At 36.7% G+C, this 17275-nt stretch overlaps 1 long non-coding RNA gene across 1 annotated transcript; it reads left to right on the top strand.

Annotated features, from left to right (window-relative positions):
- The first annotated feature begins 2049 nt into the window (after positions 1-2049).
- On the top strand, positions 2050-5805 carry LOC125229747. Its single transcript, XR_007177445.1, has 6 exons — positions 2050-2111; positions 2394-2510; positions 2852-2973; positions 3215-3284; positions 3741-3815; positions 5609-5805. It is a non-coding gene; the product is annotated as an uncharacterized LOC125229747 (long non-coding RNA).
- The last annotated feature ends 11470 nt before the right edge of the window (positions 5806-17275 follow it).

Genomic DNA, 17275 nt, shown 5'->3' with positions numbered 1-17275 from the left:
TCTAAAAAAAAAGTTGTTTTTTGCTTCTCCTGAAAACCTGCATTTTGTCCTTTACGCCAATTGAACCCAAAGGTATCGATATGTAATGAATACTCTTATCACAAATTAAAACTTTTCTAAGATACAAATCACATTTGAAATCTAAAATAGTCAATATTGTTGAAATTTGAAGTGTTTTCAGCGCACTATTTCCGTAAAATTGTATGTAATAAGAAGGAATAATATGTAATAAAATGTCATATGCAATCAGATTCTAAAAATCATACACAATCAATCACTGTTTCGATGAAATACTAGGTAATATTTGTTTGTATTTGTACTCACTTGCTTTGTGCATTTTTCTTGTAGAATTTTAAACACTGATCACCACTATTCACCATTGCACTTCACTGATGCTATATAATAATTATTTTAAACGCTTCCTTTTGACACACAATCTGCATTTTTCTTTAGAACAATCGTCAAACACAATTTTCGATCGTAACCAATATGTTACGGCGACACTCACTTTTGTCCCTTGCGACGGCGAGATAATGCTACAAACCACTTGTACGGATAAAACAAATGCATATTCACTGAATTTGAACTAACTTACATTATTTTTTTTTTTTCACAAATCCGTAATGTATCCAACCTAACCTCAAATTAGCCGGCTTTTGTTTCGCACCGTAATTAACCCTCAATTTCTCTTCGTGTGATAATAAGACGTCACTAAAAATCACACGTGCTCCTACACTATCAATTACACTAATTATTTGAAGCTACATAACACTATAATTTCAGTGAAATCGGTTTTCTTAAATAAAATTTAATAACTTCGCGCTCAGATTTTTTTTCGTAAGGAACTGTCACTGTCAATATTGTCATCCTTAACCGTTTTTTTTTTTCTTTTACAATTGTCCTCATGGGCGTATTTTCATTGTAAACACACTATAGTGTTTTGTGTAGTCACAAACATTAAATCAACAAAACAATTATTTGATATCATAAATTTAGCCTATCATAATGTTCAAATATTTGACTAGTTATTAGAAATATATAATTGATTTTTTTTTTTTTCATAATTTAATGAAATCGAACGAAAACTATCGTGTGCGCATCGGTTTACAAAAGTGTGACCACATTAAAAATATATTGTGAGATTCTTTAAGGATCTAACAGACGGTCGTACCGCACTTGTAAGGGGACATGTGTTAGGCCCTATTTACAAAATACCGTTCAAAATCTACACAACTTGAATAGTTTGATGTGATTTAAGCAATAGAAAATTAAATTAACAAAATCTTTTGTATTTAAATACATCTATTGTATTAATTTTACTATAATGAAGTAGAGAAAAATGAAGTAAAGTTTTGTAAATGACAACACCGGACAATAAATTACTGAATTACTGAATATCTTTTGTCGAAAATTGTATGACCGATCAAGCGTACCAACTTAAAAACAATGATAGTTTGTGTAATGTCACCGATAGAACACCTTTTGGCGAAGATATATGTTATCTGTGGTTAAATTATTTTCTCTGATCTATGTCATGCTTACCGCTAATCCGCTTGTTCGCGAAAAAATGGCAGATCCGTTTTTGTTTTCTTTAGCTCATTATTAATTACGTGATTTACAACTAGAATTATTTAAATATTCGCTTTATTTTACTCGGCTTAAACAAACGACAGGCAATTCTGCGCCGACGCCGGTCATGAACCGTCCATATTCGCCATTTTGTCATTTAGCAAACTAAGAAAATGCAAACAAAACATTATTTGCCCTAAACACGCGTTACTTCTAAATAATTTTGTCGACAAAGTGAGCCTGTTTTATCAAATTGAACTCTGAACTGCAATTGCAATGTAATTTTCCGTTAGCGAAAGTGAGGTTACGAAATTGACATGACATTATTTTATGTACAATATGAACGTTCGTGTTGAGAAAAAAAAACGTGAATGCAATGGACATGTGTTTAGTTGTGTTTCTCATCAAGATAATAGAAGAATCTAGTGCTCATACTCATGATCTAATGAGCAAACAGCCCATGCAAAGGATGTCTTATCGGGCTATGCCTCAATTGATAAAGTGAACTAATTGCCTACTTCAAAAGCAGTTTTGCATGAAAGGTAAGCTTTTGTTTTATTATTTGATGTGTTTTCAAACAAGTCGTCGTTTTCGAAACCCAGCAGAACATACTTGCGAACTACAACGACTAGACCGAATATATATGGTGAAATGTTGCTTATTTCATTGTTCTGTCGTCAGATAAGTTATTGATAGTAAATTTCCCACGTTAATTTCTGACTTTCACATTCCCTAAGAGGATCTAAATGTACGTGAAATAGGCCTAACTGTCAAAATAGATTTGTTACTTTCAATGAGGTTTACATGGTTGTTCGATTTTTCAGTTTCAACATCTAATTGGAATTTCTCTGGAAAGTTTACAATGCCCGATATTTCTACACATCTGCCACAAATTTATGGAAATCAATATTTATAGAAACTGAACATACCTTGGTTAAACGGTAAGCATTAAAAATATGTTCGACTAATTTATTTGATCTAGGCTACCTAACTGTTCTTGGAAATTGTAACGTTGTTTCCGTACCAACATATAAACTTCTCAATTATTTTTATGAAGCGCTGGCTTATGGGCTATGGAAAATAATATTTGTAGGACCTCAAACGAATGTCATGGCATTTAAAAATAGGCATTGAATCTTGTCCAAACTTTAATTTTGTATTTTTCAAAGATAAAACTTGACGTCTGATACTTAAATAAAATTATGTAGACTAAAAATCCAGACTTAGCATAGATTTTATTTCTGCTACATTGAGTTTAAACAATGTATGTATTAATTTTCAGTATATGAAATGGGTAACCATCCTCGAAGAACATCAACCAGCTGTCGGCAATGTGCAGGTGGACTGAGGAATTTTCCGGTGTGTCTTTTTATGGACTGTACTCCGTCTTAGCACAATTCCCAAGTAAGTACAAAAATTATTGCCACCAAAGGCTACTTTTAGACTTGATTAACCCTACTCAGTGAGTAAAACGACTCGGCAGGAAATTTTACATTACTTAGAAAAATGGATATGGTCGTTCCTTTTTTTTTTCTGAACCATGAATGCCCTAGATAGAAAATATGCGATCTTAGTGATACTTATAACTAAGTTTTCTAAAATTAATCCCCTATTTTAACTAACCCCTTCATATCTTCAATTTCAGTTTTACTCGGGAGTCACCGCTTCAGCCCGGTCCTTCTTTCATATATCTACTGTCTTCATATAGATGAAAGGTACTATGTTATATTATAATAACACATTCTAATTATTAAATTTTAAAAGTGAGCAGCTCATGGCATTAATAATATTATATTTAGAAAATTTAGTTGCGATGGATAGCGATGACTATAGCGATGAAGTGAAAATTAAACTTATACTTACTTTATTGGCTAAGTAAACTCATTATTAACTTATTTATGTACTAACTCATGTAGATATGAACTGCAAAGCAGAGGTTCTCAAACTTTTTAATATTTTTTTTCCTTTTGTAAATTTTGTAGTATGCGTTGTTTTTTCTGACACAATATTTCTCACGGGCGTGTCTTAGTTCCAAAATTAAGCGACGCGCCCCCGTGAATAGATAAATGAAATAATATTGAACCCTATTTGGCAGAACCTTACTCTAAAACTAAACCCTTTTCTTACACTATCTATATGAATATTTCTAATGTCTGACTATTTCCTTTCAGTGTACTGAGGACTCACTAATCTGCACTACCAGTAACAAAGTAATCCAACAATCAGACTGGACCCGGTCATGTTAGGTAGGTTTACATACTTAATGTGTACCACATACCACATACTATTTCTGAACCTCAGTAAAATATGGTTTTATAATGATAATAGCGCTTATTATCTATGCTTACTTAACAGGAATATTACAAATTTCAATCAATTTTCATGAAATTCATTAAGCAATTGTGACAATGATCAAGCAGTGGTGGAGTTAAGGTATGGCAAGGTACGACCTCCCAGATGCTGGTAATTTCGTAGGAAATCTGGTGACGATTGTGTAGCTATTTAACATAACTAATAAAATATGTATATTGGCATATGCCTGATCCATGACAGTGTAACGTTCCGTATAAAAGCTGTGTACACAATCTACCGAACATAATAATTGTATGGTTTTACACTTACTATTTTAGACTAGCCTACAGCTTATCATGTGAGATAACGAACTCATGTCATATGAAGCTATTGAAAATCTTGTTTATACATACATACTTATTTGTATTACTACAGTAAAAATGTATACCTATAGAAAGTTGAAATTCGTACAGTGGATTTAATTTATTGAAATAATTGGCAGATATAGGCTACGGTGACTGCTTACCGTCAAGAGGGACGTATGCTTGTTTACTACGGATGTAATATGAAAATATATGATGACTTATAAGCTAATGAACTAAATTAGTCCTAACATGATTAATACGTATATCTTAACAGACAGAAACCTGTTCTTCTCACGGCTGCACTACAGTGACAATATTTGGTACAAACCGTACAAACAATATGCCAAATTATTGTATGATGTATGAAATCCTGTGAGCCAATTTATAGATTATAGAGTTACAACTGAAATGCAAACAAACCATCCATCGAAGGGTGTACTTGTCATAGTACCACATGCGTGTAGCTATTCAGTATTCATAGAAAAATGGCGGGACGCCCCATATAATATTGTACTTCAGCGCGACAATGAATAATCGCGCCCCCATAGCCATTAGACTAGAGCCTATCTTCTTGTATTACTAGGTCTTAAATCTAGGGCTTAGGTATCCTAGATTATTTTAGGAAAATAACCTTACATCTAGACTGTAGTTATCCTGCCTATGAATGAAATTCTGTATAACAAGCCTGCTAGGAATATGTATATCATCAGAGTGTTCATAGACTATATAAAACAGCATCGAAGCTATCCGATCTCCGGTGTGAAGTGCAAACGTGATGTGAGATTTCAAAATAGCCCTGAAGATGGCAGAGCCTGCTATGAAAATGTACTAGACATATAGAGAACTATTTGTTTTAACATGAAATTCTATTGCTATTGTACATAGTTCACACACTTATGTTTCCAATTCCGGTCACTAGGTGGCAAACTCTTTTAAAGTACTTATTAAAATGTTAAACCCTAATATTAATTTAATAATAAGATTGCTCGCTAGATGTCGCTGTCACTTCGGCAATCTGGCTAACGATACTCCATCGTAAACCACATGTAATTAAATTGAACATTTTTATTATCGTCTACTGTTTTTGGCAAATAAATGCGTTAAAAAACCACATTTAAAGTTTTTAAATGTGAACAACACCCGGAGAGCGAACAGCACCACAGTTACAAAAACATACATTAAGACACAGAATAAATAATAGTACTACGCATAGGCGCAAGGGAACGTCAAGATGTGCCAATCCAACAATTGCTACGTAGCAATGCAACCAAATGGCCTAATCGGGACGATGTTTAACCACTACGATTATGAGCTAATTTCCTAGAAATTAATTTTGTCTAACTTTACTACACTACTTTAATTTTATTATTTTTATTTTTCAGAATCCAGAGGTAGGAGATGAACATACAATTGATTCTGCATCGATGCATGACTTCGCTCGGAACGCGGCAAGAATTAACAATGGAAGAAAATACTACAGACGTGTTTATTAACAATAAAGTTATTTTTGTTTTTATGAAATAGCGATTGAATAAAAATATTAGGTATATGAGTTTTATTTAGAGATGAAATAAGTCAGAAATACAGCACACCCACTCGTTTTCACAACAACAAATGTAGCCTGGTAAGGCTAATTCCTATTATTTATTTATAAACCTTGGTATCCAAGATGTGTTCTACAGAGCACATCTTAGATCCCTTGGTCACGGAACCAAATGTAACTAAACCTCCGCTCACCTTACTTATTTACTTACTTGACTAATCAACAGTATAGTTAACCCCCCTTTAAATATACCCCGTAATTTGGCCTTGTGATCGTCTAGCGTGAATAAGTAGAACCCTTCGATGTGAACCGCAATAACCTAGATCCTTTAATGAGTATCAGCTGTATTTTTGACTAATATTTAAATTTTTATTTATTTATATTTTAAAGAAGAATAAAGGTTATTGTAGCATAATAATGTAGTGTTATAGAAGAGTATTTTATCAGATTTAGGCCTAGAAAGTTATGAGAGAGAAAATTAATGACGTGATGAAGGAATTTTAGAATAAAAGTTAGTGAGTGAAACATACATGAAATAAATATTAAAAAATATTTTAGAAAACATCGGCTACGCTCTATTTTCGATTCCGGTTTGGGGTGAGAACTTGCGATACCGTCTGGAATCCTTAGGCCCAATCAAACCACATTATCGGGCATCCTAAGCAAGTAAGCCTGAAGGGCTATCTATCTACAAACTAACCCCTTTTTTATTTTGTTTCTTTTCACTAGCTAAACCCCCCTTTTCCCCAATACTGCTAATAGACCATAACTTCTCGATCCTTCTAATGTATCATCAAGGCTCCGAGTAGTTGCTACCACTGAGAACGAAGTAAGTAAGTCTAGTAACTCCTTGAAGCTTTTGACTTGTCATCAGTGGACGGCGCTCGCATGCCACTGGGCCCTATAACAAACCTATGCTTTTTATTCCAAAGTATAGTTTGTTTCCCTAACCAACTTGATAGAATTTACCTTGAAAAACTAGTTAACAACACTCACTGGCTCGATGCTACATGAAGAATCAGAAATTGCTACCACAATTATTAATTTCACTCAAATAAATTAAGTAATAAGAGATTTTATAAATTACCAGTTTTACCACATATATTAAGATAATAAACACCACATTTAAAGTCCATTTAAACCATATAAATAGTAGTAGTTAAATTATTTCTCCACAAATACACGTTGACCAATTATATTCCAAGACCAATCATAATAGAACTCTACTTTTATAGAAATAGTGTGTGACTCTACCCTATTCCTATTGTTTTCCCTACTCTAACATATCTGAAACACAGACCCTCACTTACCATAGATCTTGTGTTCAGAATATGCACAAGTGTATCCCTACCATAAGCTGTACAGTTCAGCCAGCGAAGCTGAGATAGGCAACCTATAGGCTTGAGTTCTGATCCCCCCCTCTGCTTTTGCCCGCGGGCTAGGGTAGCAGAGAGTAGATCGCCCTATCCGTGTATATATCCAGTATTCTAGGACACACCAGTACCAGCCACATGAGAGACCCAGCTGCGATCAACTTTACTTAGATGTGGATCGATCACAACCGAAATCCCCAGCGACCAACGCCAGCATGGACTAGAGCACCGAGTAAATAAATATAAATATATATAGGACCCCAGCCTCAAATACTGCCGACTTCAGTGAGCAAGGATTACTCCTAATGCCTTTCGTCAATCGTGAAAGTCCTCACTTCCATCCAACAGTTGGACTCTTTGAGACCGGTGAGAAAATACGCTTTTGTAAGTATAGAAAAGCGTCCAAGCCCTCCACTTGGAACAAAAAGACCCCTAAACGCCTCTTATTTGACACCGTAAGGGAAGAAGCGCCTAGCCGGACAACAGTCTGTCACAAACAATGATCTGGCTTATAACTTTCACAAAATAACCCCATAGAAAATTACTAAATTCAATTTTACTGACCAACTAAACAAACGAGTGAAGTTTCCTTTATGTGCTATAATCTAAGCTAAGTTTTGCAAGAATTACTCCCTACAAAACCAAACACAGACTTATCTCCAAGCACCAGCCATACATCGACCCAGTCTTTGTATTGCTTAACGGCACTCATGAAACAAAGCACAGAAAACTTCACTATACACATCAATTTAAATGTAACACTACACTATAAATAGAACACTAAAATAACCCCACAACTGACAGTAAAGCAATTCCACCATAGGTCTAAGTTCAACTGTACGACGATATTGTCCCCGCACAATCAAACAGAGACACAATTTCAAAGTTTACAATCACCCAGAATAACTTCCAAGTAAAAACAAACAGAGAAATAATAGCAGAACAACTTCACTCACCAGTATAACACACGAAAGCCAGAGACACTGTTAGTCTTATAGATATTTTAAGAATGACGCGCGTCGGCTCGCTCCGACCCTTTTATAGATTCTATCTCCGACTTCCGACTTCCGACTTCTGACTTCTGACTTCTGACATTCGACTTCCGACTTCTGACATTCGACTTCCGACTTCTGACATTCGACTTCCGACTTCTGACATTCGACTTCTGACAAGATGGCTACTCAATCGTGTGCTTTGTTTACTAAGTCTTATGCCCTATGCATTAGAGTTCACGATTAACACACGGATGTTTGCTTATCAACACGTGCCGAGTACACGTGTTTTAGAGAGAGACAGAGCTATTGATATTGATACCTATGTAGTCCAATAGTGGAGCGATTCGCAAATATTTTTACGTAAATATTATTTTGTGGAACATTCTTATTTATTTTGTAAGTAATTTCGCAATGAAATATTTTATCTGTTACTAAATGTTACATTGAATGATATACTCAGGAAGCATAATAACCAATATTAGTCATTATTATTTCTTTGACTTGTAAATGAAATCCAGACATAATATCGGAACGTTACGCAGCTGACAACTGTCAGTGTCAGTATTCCGTCCATGTGAACGTAGTTTGTTGATAAATATGTTTTTCCAACCTGTTTTGCACCAAATAATAGTGAATTTTATGAATGAAGACGTGACTAAACATGTAATAAACCATCAAAGATATTATTTGTTAAAATATTCAATGAAATCCCGAAGGAAATATGCACCAAAAAGTTGGTCAAGGAAAAGTTGATTCGCCGTAAGTTTTATATGTAATAACGAGTCCATTTCCTCGTCATAGACGCTTGTTCTGTTACAACAAAAAGGTGGCTGCAAAAATATCTTACACAATCTAATTTCTAGAGCCATAGAACCTGTCAAATATTTAATGTGCAGTTATTTTGTGCGATGTTATAGCCATAGAGCTTGTCAAATATTTGGTTATTTAGTGCGATGTTATTGCCGGTGCATGACTGTGTCGGTGAACGTTACAAGGTGTAATGTAAAATTCGTCGTGTTACGTATCGATCATGTTACGCTATATTCTAAAATCAGCGTAACATGCTCGTCAAAACTCTGTTCTCCGCATTTGCCGCCAGTTCACTCAACACATCAAGATATCTACAGCGTATTGACTGAACCACGTAACAGTCAAAGGGTTCGCCAAAAAACCGACTGCCGGGTCGAGCACTCAAAGTGAGCGTCGAGCGGCTCGTTGCTCGCTGATTTCCCCGTAACACGACGTACTGACTGCATGAATGCTCGCTGTGTAACATGATACATTACTTACACCACGTATCGTTGGTCAGTACAGTACCCACATAAGAAATTACCGTTTGAGGGCACAGTTCAATATCTCTTTATCAAAGCCTTACTGATAACTATTCAAAAATGTGTTAAAGCATAGTATGTTGGTATATGTTACTCTATCGTTATCGTGTGTTACCTATTATTATAGGTTACCTATTATTATGTTGCATTTTGGTGACAAAACATTGCCGTAATATTCCCTATTAAATGTCATATTCCGTGAAGTTTACCCGTGGTAGCGGCTCTGATTAATGTGTCACTGGATTGGCATAAATAAAGATGATAAAAGCGTTAAGTATTCCAGAATACATTAGCTTTACTCGTACATAATAAGATACTCATTGACAGTTATTCTGAAAGCTTTTAAGAAATCGTTTATGTATATAAGAATCTGTATAATTTGAAGTTTTATTTTGTTTGTATGGAAAAAGAAACAAAAAAAAAAATGTACCTAATACGTTACAACTTTGATTAGATAAACAAGAAAATTTCGCCGAACTCATTTTTTTCTTCGTAACTCCGTATGTGAAGCTTACTTTTTCACCTTATCTCCGAAACTCTATGAATAAATTTTGGTCATTTCTTTGAACAAACAATGCGCCGTGAATATTGTTTATGGACCATAAAGTTACGTTCGGACTATGAATAAGAGTAAACAATCGAAAGAGACAATGTTTTCCGCAGTTTCATGCATTTTTCATGAGCCAGGGTACCTAAGCCAATCCAATAACTTTACGCTTCGTAAGCGCATCGAAGCTAGTTCTCTTTATCGCTCTTCTATATTGGCGCAACAGAGCCAGACGTCGATCGGCATCTAGCCTCAACGTTTGCCACTTCGGCTAGGCCAGCTGAAGTGCTTTCTGTTGCAAACGAATGTGTTCATTGCGATCGAAAGTCTTTAGAGCCGGGATTGCATCTTTGGATTGCATGTTCTAGTTAGATTGTTCCGACCCGTGCCGCACATAATTAGAAAGTTCCGCTTGGCCACTACTTCAGTGTTCCGAGGAAACAAAGCATTCCTCTCGATCGCTATTTGGCAATTAGAAGAGGGAGTACTTTGTGATAATCGTCTGGATGCGGTGCACGGTTTTAGATACAGTAGATTGGTGTGCTGAAGAGATGAAATGAAAACCACCAAAGTTTTCTAAGCTTAATATTTTAGCATGAAGCTTCTCATTTTTAACCCCGATGCAATACGATGGGGTGTTATAAGTTTGACGTGTCTGTCTGTATTTGTCTGTCTGTCTGTGTGTGTGTCTGTCTGTGTGTGTGCGTCTGTCTGTGGCATCGTAGCTCCGGAACGGATATACCGTTTTTTTTTGTTTTTTTTTTGTTTGAAAGCTGAATTAGTTCTTAGCCATGAAAAGCTCATGAAAATCGGTCCACTATATCGGGGCTTTATCAAAATTTTAATTTCGTGGTTAGGTTATAAAAGCTTACCTGTCTGGAGAAGTAACGTCTGGGCCGGCCGGCCCTAATAAAGCCTCTAAAACTGCAATCTAAACATAATTCAGCAGACATTTAGGTATTTCTCATACAATTTGTTTAAATCTAGAAAAACTTACAAGCTAACTCATATTGACTTCTGTAAGACATTTAAAAGATATCACACAGCCATCGCACGCAGCAAGCAAAACGCACGACATTCGAATGACATTCTGTAGATGTCCTAAAAATTTAAATTTAAGACTGATTGTTGGACTGGTAGACACTCGGTTACTCACAACGATCAATTTACAAGTTTCAGATTCTGTTAATTACTGGAAATTTGAATGAGAAAATTCTCATGTAAGTTCCCAACTTCCCATTGAGAACATTACCTTTCAGGTTAAACTTCCGTGAGATATATTCAAATTATTAACTCCTATACGCCTGAAGAGGGGCCTCCGAATTGGCCCGAAACATGTCGCAGCAATAGCGATATAATAACGTGAGTACAACCGTATTTCAATTAATTATTACCTTTCAGATAAAGAAGTATTATTACGCAATGTTGACGATCGCTTAATTTGATGTTTGATTTACACACTGGCGTTTATTATCAACTCTCCAAATGCCATAGAAATTGACTCTAAAGCTTGCCAATAAATATTCGAAAAACAACAGTACCGAGAACGTTTCTTGAGAACATTTGCAGATTTGGGAACTTCTCTTCGTTGCATACACAGTTACACACTACCTGTAGCCATAGTACTCACAACCTCTAGCCATAATGTCGGCTGGAAATTATCACCATCCGACCGCCGCTGTTTGCCCAGACGAGCTCTGATTTATTAATTAGCACTCGCCAATTTCACCCTTTGTCGACGCTTTCAATAACCCGATGGGCAGACTGGGGATATTGTTTTTAATTGTTATTACCACTTAAAATTGCGGTGTAATGTTCCACGGTGTTCAGAGTGATTATGATTGAAATATTATGCGGTGATTATGAAAAGGGTTAGTTGTTACGTTAGTTTAATCCTTTGACTGCCGAATATGATAAAATAATTATATTCTAGCTTGCCATTAACCTTTATGCAATTAAACTTTATGTTTACGAGTATGTTATAAAACAAAAAAATCTGATACGTGGCTGATACGGTGCGCGAGGAAGTCGCCAGCTCTTCGGTCATCTTATAGTCCTTTGTAGGTGGGACGTTGCCAGTGTACCTATCTAGGCAGGTAGCACCCCTTACTAACCATCCCAACCAAAGACACTCCATTAGGTCTCTTGCCATCATAATAATTCAATTGTATCGTTTTTAGGGTTCCGTAGTCAACTAGGAACCCTTATAGTTTCGCCATGTCTGTCTGTCCGTCCGTCCGTCCGTCCGTCCGTCCGTCCGTCCGTCCGTCCGTCCGTCCGCGGATAATCTCAGTAACCGTAAGCACTAGAAAGCTGAAATTTGGTACCAATATGTATATCAATCACGCCAACAAAGTGCAAAAATAAAAAATGGAAAAATATGTTTTATCAGGGTACCCCCCCTACATGTAAAGTGGGGGCTGATATTTTTTTTCATTCCAACCCCAACGTGTGATATATTTTTGGATAGGTATTTAAAAATTAATAAGGGTTCACTAATATCGTTTTTTGATAATATTAGTATTTTCGGAAATAATCGCTCCTAAAGGAAAAAAAAGTGCGTCCCCCCCCCTCTAACTTTTGAACCATATGTTTAAAAAATATGAAAAAAATCACAAAAGTAGAACTTTGTTAAGACTTTCTAGGAAAATTATTTTGAACTTGTTAGGTTCAGTAGTTTTTGAGAAAAATACGGAAAACTACGGAACCCTACACTGAGCGTGGCCCGACACGCTCTTGGCCGGTTTTTTAGAATGTATATTGATTTTTTTTTTTTTTTATACTACGTCGGTGGCAAACAAGCATACGGTCCGCCTGATGGAAAGCGGTCACCGTAACCTATGAACGCATGCAATGCAGACAGTGTCACATGCGCGTTGCCACCCCATTTGAAACTTGTACATTCCCTTTTGCTGTGTTAAGTACACAGCAAAAAGGAGTGTAATATTGATACGGAACGAAGGCATTTATCGAGAGTAAGTGTACTAAATAAAAATACTTTCATAGGTTTTGTTTAAAATAAAACGCTTTAAATCAGTCTAAATAAATTGGATATGTGCCTCAATGGAGTCCAATGGACGCGTAGTAAATATTAGTAGGTATTCGACCGGTGTGTGAAAGGATTTGGCTTTTCATTGATAAAACCAATACCACAGTATAAACCAGTAATAACTCTTCTTACAAACTTCACGCCGCGCGGTGTGTCCCCCTCCCTCCCCTCGCATGCAGCGAAAACATGCGAAACTGGTAATTATTGGGCTGGACAGTCGGGGCCGCGTTTGCGCGCTGTTTTTTATGTGTGTGTGAAAATGACGTCAGTGCCGAGGTCATTTCGTTACTGTAGTGTTTATGGATGTATGGAGAACAGTTCTAAAAATCCGGATATAACATTCTTCACAATTCCTAGACTTCCAGAAAATTAAGTGGTTTTTCTAAATATATAAAAGAAGAAGCTGACTGACTGACTGACTGACTGACTGACATATCAACGCACAGCCGAAACCGCTGGTCCTAGAGATTTCAAATTTGGCACGTAGGTTCCTTATATAGTGTAGAGGAGCACTAAGAAAGGATTTTTCAAAATTCACCTCCTAAGGGGGTCAAATGGGGGTTCAAAGTTTGTATGGGGAAACAAGATTAGTTTGACTATTTTATTCGAAACTTCACAGGAAGATTCCTTAAGACATATAACTGAATACGTGTTTCAGGTTTTTTGAAAATTTAACCCCTAAAAGGGTGAAAAGGGGGTGATAAAGTCAAAAAATCAATATGGGTATCGTTTTTATGGTTTATCGGGTCGCTGATCACGATAAATACAACGTTTTTAAAATCTAACGAGGCGGAAGTGAAATACCTTCTCCCCTGTTGTGGTGCAATGGGGTTTAAATATCAAAAAAATATGTAAAAGAAGATATTGACTGACTGACTGACATATCAACACACAGCCGAAACCGCTGGTCCTAGAGATTTCAAATTTGGCACGTAGGTTCCTTATATAGTGTAGAGGAGCACTAAGAAAGGATTTTCCAAAATACACCTCCTAAGGGGGTCAAATGGGGGTTCAAAGTTTGTATGGGGAAACAAGATTAGTTTGACTATTTTATTCGAAACTTCACAGGAAGATTCCTTAAGACATATGACTGAATACGTATTTCAGGTTTTTTGTAAATTTAACCCCTAAAAGGGTGAAAAGGGGGTGATAAAGTCAAAAAATCAATATGGGTATCGTTTTTATGGTTTATCGGGTCGCTGATCACGATAAATACAACGTTTTTAAAATCTAACGAGGCGGAAGTGAAATACCTTCTCCCCTGTTGTGGTGCAATGGGGTTTAAATATCAAAAAAAATATATAAAAGAAGATATTGACTGACTGACTGACATATCAACACACAGCCGAAACCGCTAATCCTAGAGATTTCAAATTTGGCACGTAGGTTCCTTATATGGTGTAGAGGAGCACTAAGAAAGGATTTTTCAAAATTCACCTCCTAAGGGGGTCAAATGGGGGTTCAAAGTTTGTATGGGAAAACAAGATTAGTTTGACTATTTTATTCGAAACTTCACAGGAAGATTCCTTAAGACATATGACTGAATACGTGTTTCAGGTTTTTTGAAAATTTAACCCCTAAAAGGGTGAAAAGGGGGTGATAAAGTCAAAAAATCAATATGGGTATAGTTTTTATGATTTATCGGGTCGCTGATCACGATAAATACAACGTTTTTAAAATCTAACGAGGCGGAAGTGAAATAAATACCTTCTCCCTGTTGTGGTGCAATGGGGTTTAAATATATAAAAGAAGATATTGACTGACTGATTGATATATCAACACACAGCCGAAACCGCTGGTCCTAGAGATTTCAAATTTGGCACATAGGTTCCTTATATGGCGTAGAGGAGCACTAAGAAAGGATTTTTCAAAATTCTCCTCTTAAAAGGGTGAAATGGGGGTTCAAAGTTTGTATGGGGAAACAAGATTAGTTTGACTATTTTATTCGAAACTTCACAGGAGGATTCCTAAAGACATATTATGACTAAATACATGTTTTAGGTTTTTTGAAAATTTGACCCCTAAAGGGGTGCAAAGGGGTAAAGTCAAAAACACAATATGGGTATCGTTTTTATGGTTTATCCGGCCGCTGATCACGATAAATACAACGATTTTAAAATCTAATGAGGTGGAAAAGAAATTTTCTCCCCTGTTGTTGTGCATTTTCTCCCTGTTGTGGGCTTAAAATATCCAAAATAGCCATAAGTATAGCTTTAGTTTTTATCTTTACTTCTGGTTCAAGAGATTTCAAATTGACACGGAAGTTCCTTAGAGGAGCACTAAGAAAGGATTTTTCAAAGTTCACCTCCTAGCATGATAATTTGACAGGGGCAAGGACAGGGACAGGGCCAGGGACAGGGACAGGGACAGGGACAGGGACAGGGACAGGGACAGGGACAGGGACAGGAACGGGATAGGGTTAGGGATTGGGTTAGGGATAGGGATTGGGATTGGGGTTGGGATTGGGATTGGGATTGGGATTGGGATAGGGGTAGGGGTAGTGGTAGGGGTAGGGGTGGGGATAGGGATAGGGATAGGGATAGGGATAGGGGTAGGGATAGTGGTAGGGGTAGGGGTGGGGGTGGGGGTAGGGGTGGGGATAGGGATAGGGATAGGGATAGGGATCGGGATAGGGATAGGGATAGGGATAGGGATAGGGATAGGGATAAAAATAGGGGACGGGGACGGGATAGGGATAGGGGAGGGACGGGGACAGAGACGGGACGGGAACGGGGACGGGGACAAAGATAGAGATAGGGACGGGGACAAAGATAGAGATAGGGACGGGGATAAGAATAGGGATTGGGGTCGGAATCATCGGTCGACAATCGATATCTAGGCAGTGTAAAATGCAGGTGGCTCAGTGGGAAGGTATTAGTAAGTAAGCATCGGCGAGTATCCTGCATCCGTAATAACTATTACATTCAATGTGCTGTAAGAAGATCGTTGTTTGCTTGCCTTTTATATGTTTACGTTTGCAATAAGTATAAGCAAAATGGAAAAAATTGTAAGCGATAATGCAAGGAAGTACTTTTTACCCTACCGACCATAGCGTCGAGATACTGGCTATGTGGGTTGTATGAAGTTTCCCCAGTATAAATATTTATATAGGTAAAATACATACATATTCGTACCTACTACCTACGCTGTGGTCGCTGTGTAACAATTCTACAATCATTGCAAGAATTTCTTTAAAAACAATAGGTGTAAGGTACAGTCAGCCAAAACCGGACCGTACAGCAAATAGATCAGTTACAATGGCCCTCCAGTCGAGAATTGCCCCGCTTTACCTTAATCAAAATAATCGCGGACAGATGTACCTACAAAGAAACCTACGGATCCAAATGAAAATCTTATTTTTTGTAAACGTTTCAATAAGAATACTTTTATTACGCGGGCGAAGCCGCGGGTAAAAGCTAGTATACTTATATTTTTGCAGCGTTAGGTAAAAGTGAGATATAGTGATGCATTAAAATCAATAAGGATTTACCTGTAACGACATTAATTACTTTGCAACCAAATACTTGTTTTTTATTTAGGTAGATGATGCTATCTATCTTATTTATCTCGAAAGTTTGGTACCTACTTAAATATTGTGTAAATACTATTTCGTCAGTATTTAAGAAAAAAACACGTACCTACTTGAATGGTACGTAGTAGAAAGTGCGTTTTTGTTTTAAATAATATCTAAGTATAATATATAAATTACCACATACGTGATGTGAAAAGCCGTCCCCGTGAATATCTCATTTTGCTCGGGATCGTTACACAATCTAGTATTGCGCTTATAAGACTAATATATGAATAATATTTTTTTGTGTATTCAATATTGACTGGTGTGGTATTGTTATACTAATACGTACAGTTACAGTACCTATTAGATAACAACAACTTACTTTGTACGAAGATTTTGTTCAACCCTGCGTGACCTTGCGCAGTAGAGACCGCCCGCATCTACCTGCCGGAGATTAACTACTGAATATTCCTTATACTGTGCCAATACGGTGTACCGAATCGAGTTTGTTCAAAAGTGTTATACCGTGTAAGGATAGTAGTATGACATAGGTCATTTTATAAATAAGAGATTTGATGTTCCTGTTAAAATATATGGCACAGTCTGTAGCTTTTAGGTTTTGATCTAAACATTACATCGGTGTAAATTCATACCAATTGTAATGAAACCACCATGTCGTCGGCAGAACTAAAGTTTC

The sequence above is a fragment of the Leguminivora glycinivorella genome, chromosome 9 (assembly GCF_023078275.1).
Source record: "Leguminivora glycinivorella isolate SPB_JAAS2020 chromosome 9, LegGlyc_1.1, whole genome shotgun sequence".
In the NCBI taxonomy this organism is placed as follows: Eukaryota; Metazoa; Arthropoda; class Insecta; order Lepidoptera; family Tortricidae; genus Leguminivora; species Leguminivora glycinivorella.
Note: the sequence above shows the minus strand (reverse complement) of the source record. Positions and strands in the feature narration are given on the sequence as shown.